The following is a 3,688-nucleotide window of genomic DNA, read 5'->3' as shown; positions in this document are numbered from 1 at the left end:
TGAGTAGCTGGGATTATAGGCGTGCACCACCACATCCAGCTAATTTTTGTATTTTTAGTAGAGATGGGGTTTCACCATATTGGCGAGGCCCGTCTTGAACTCCAGAGCTCAAGTGATCTCAAGCTCCCAAAGTGCTGGGATTACAGGTGTAAGCCACCGTGCCTGGTCTAAACCCCCTTTTAAACAAGGTCCTCTTAGCCAGACACAGAACAAGTGTGTGTTAAATAAATGAGACAGGAAACATCAAATGGTGACGGTTTGTATTTTTTTTAATGAGCCATGTTAACTGAATTGAGGTGGACACAGAAGGGAAATAGGGTCAGGAAACTTTGGTGAAGGTGTAACGTTTATATGATGGCACTTCTGCTGACAGTGTCCTCAGAAGTTGCCTGCCCTGAGGCTCTTTAAAACAGACTAGCTGAATTTCCATACATGCCCCTGCTTGTTCTCTTTGCCTCACTAGTTGTCTTCCTCCAATTTCTTCCCAAGTGAGCCTTCATGATGTATTCATGATGAGCCTTTGTGATATACTCTTCAAGACCAGCTTTTTAGCAAGCAAGGGTTTTATATCTAGTCTTTTATATCTCTGTTAAATGTGGCAAGCAGAGAAAACTTTATAGCCATCACTTAGGTGAAATATAGCAAAGTAACGAAAGCTATGTTATAAAAACCACGCTTGTTTTACTTTCCTTTCTCTTTGTCCTTAACTTCCTCCAGGCAGGATTGCTTGCACATAGTCATTTTGGTAGTGGGTAGTCACTAATAAGTGATTAACTTCATGTCCTAACCCCCAGGGGATGCTTGCAAGATTAATGAGCTTGTTTTTCTTATAAAGAACAATGATCCTTGGTCATGCTGACCTCCTTGATGGCATGCAGAAGTTTGGCCAAGGGATGCAAGCAGCTTTGATAATCAGGAGATCTCACTTCCCACACACCTTCCTTACTCATAAAAGCCACCAGTTATGTGCAAAGGGAGGTTGAATTTGAGAATTTGCCTCTCCCACCCTCATGCTTTGGACAATTTGAATAAACCTTTCTCTGCTCTGAAGCACTCATACGTCAGTATTTGGCTTACTGTGCATCAGGTACCTGACGTAAGTTTTGGGGTTCTGCAACAGATTCTGACAACATGGCAGTAGGCCCAGCCAGGTCAGGCAAACAAGTGCCAGAAGCTGCCCAGGCTTGTTGGTTGGGGGGCCCTAAAGTAGCTCTTCTAGGTCAGTGTCAGCTGCCGTTGGTGCTCTAGAAGCTTAGAGCAGAGAAACATCTCAGACTGCTATCTGGACTTCCAGTTTTGGTTTGAAGGGTAAGTCGCTGCGGTGTACACAGCCACATCTCTCACTCTCTCTGCTTGTAATGTGAAGAGGGCCTTCTGGGGAGTAATAGAATGGTGGATTATACCCATTTGCTTGTTTCTTGTAAAAGTTTGGTTTTTTTGTTTGTGATTTTTTGGGCTTTATTGTTTTGTTTTTTTGGGGTGGTGGTGGTGTGTGTGTGTGTGTGTGTCTGTGTGTGTCTGTATGTATAGGTGTGTATGTGAAAAGACAAAATGGCAAATTTGGAATTGATCACAGAGAGTAGCATCCTTGGCTGCATTCTCCAGGATTGGGCCACTTTCAGCTATGAGCCCATGAAGAAAAATAAACTGCTTTTTTATTATAACGCTACTTGACCAGAATATGTCTTAGAATTTGGGAAAAATGGCTGACAAACAGTTCTTTAAGTTATCCTAATATAATGCAACTGGAAACATTCTGTAAGACAAGAAAAAATACTGTTCTTGGAACAAAAGTTAAAAAAAGAAAAAGAAAAAATAGGATGCAATCCTGTATGTCCAGGCTTCCATGCTCTTATATCAGAATGAACCTACTCAAAAGAGGTATAATTTGATGCTGCAAAAGAAAAAACAATCCAAACCTAAGGTTTTAGACTCCCCATCATTAGATGGGGAAGACAGGACACTGCTTGGTGCTTTGAATCCCCTGAATAATCATCCTGATCCTCTGCCCCTTCCCCAGTCAGCTGTAGCTCCAGCACCACCCCCTCCTTATGGGATTGTCTGGAGTAGGAGGGGAACACTCCCAAACCTGTCCTCCCCATGGAATTAGGGTAGGCTGTGGTCTCCCCTTCCTGCAATGAACAGAAAACCCAATTTGGCCAGGGAGCCACTGGCCCCTTGGTAGGGCAGTTTCCTTTGCATCAGTTCCCTACTAGGGGACTAAACGTGAATGGACAACAGGTTGGCATGGTGTGGGTACATTTCCTTTTCCCACTTTGGATCTGTTCAGTTGGAAAAACAGTAATCCCCCCTATCCCAATGTAAGCGAATGGCTGAGCTCTTCTTGTCTATATTTCTGACCTATCAACCCCACAAGGCAGATATTCACTTTGTTAAAGTGCTGCTCACGTCAGAAGAAAGGCATGTAGTCACAGAAAAGGCTAGGGAAGAGGCAAACCAGCTCTGTCTGGAGGTGGGAAACAATCGCCCCTTGCAAAGGGTCAGTCCCCAACACAGAGCCCAACTGGGATGTAAATGATGGGGTCTTTCCCACTTAGGACACTATCAGAATTACATTATTGAAGGTTTAAAGAAAGGGGTTCCTCAGGTAAAGAACCTCAATAAGGTACAGGAAGTTCAGCAGCAAGCATATGAGGACTCTTCATAATTCATAGAAAGATGTCATCAGACATAATGAAAAGTAGATTGACACTAACCCTGAGGCACCCGACAATCAGAGAATGGTCAATGTGACCTTAATCAGCCAGAAGCCCTGATATTCAAAGAAAACTGCAAATAGTGAGATCCTTGGGTTACCAATCTCATAGTTAGTGGAGTTAGCTTTTAAAGTATACTATGCTCAGGACGAGGCTCAGGAAAAGTGCAAATTGAAGCAACAAGTAACTTGCTGGCAGCTGCACTTGACTACCAACCTAAAGGAAAAGGAAGAAATCAAAGTTAATAGGGGTCCATGCCCCCTTATTAAAAAAAGTGTACCTATTGTAAGAAGGAGGGACATGGGAAAAAGGACTGTCCCAAATTGACCAAAGCAGCTGGCAAGTGCAGTCTCCCTCAAAATCAGATGAGGAGAGAAAAGAGTATTTAGATGAAGACTGATGTATCACAGGGAGTCCCTTAGATTTGGAGCAACTGGTGGCTATATCCCCACAGGAGCCCCGGATACAACTGACAGTGGGGAACAGAATGATGGACTTTTTTAGTTGACACAGTGCCACATATTAAGTAATTAACAATTGTCTCTCTCCAACTTTGGGAAAAACCATTACTGTTACAGGAATACTGGGAGACACCATTACCCCTTTATACAATCCCTAGGTTACCATTTAGGAGTGACCAGCTTAGAGCATAGTTTCTTATACATGCTTAATGCCCAGTGCCCCTCCTGGGCTGGGATTTGCTTGCCAAATTGTATGCTCAACTTCTTTCCCCTCAGATGCCTAGATATAATGATTCCTTCTGAGTAAGTTTGCAGGTTTCAAATATTCCTGCTCCAACCAGAAAACGAAGAGGTTCAGGACATTCCAGAAGAAATTCTCATGCAGGTAAGGAGAGATGTTTGGGCCAGGGGAAGCCAGGGAGAGTGGTCACAGCCAGACCCATAGCAATTAAATGAAAAGAGAGACACAGAGTATCCATTAAAGGAAGTGGCATAGAAGGAGACTCAACC

At 43.4% G+C, this 3,688-nt stretch overlaps 1 long non-coding RNA gene across 1 annotated transcript; it reads left to right on the top strand.

Moving 5' to 3' along the window:
* The first annotated feature begins 595 nt into the window (after nt 1-595).
* On the top strand, nt 596-2,932 carry LOC116545821. The gene is made up of 2 exons (XR_004266461.1): nt 596-1,308; nt 2,586-2,932. It is a non-coding gene; the product is annotated as an uncharacterized LOC116545821 (long non-coding RNA).
* Nucleotides 2,933-3,688: the final 756 nt, after the last annotated feature.

Source organism: Sapajus apella, unplaced genomic scaffold (assembly GCF_009761245.1).
Source record: "Sapajus apella isolate SASKATOON/1434 unplaced genomic scaffold, GSC_monkey_1.0 scaffold391, whole genome shotgun sequence".
In the NCBI taxonomy this organism is placed as follows: Eukaryota; Metazoa; Chordata; class Mammalia; order Primates; family Cebidae; genus Sapajus; species Sapajus apella.
This window is presented reverse-complemented; position numbering and strand designations above follow the sequence as displayed.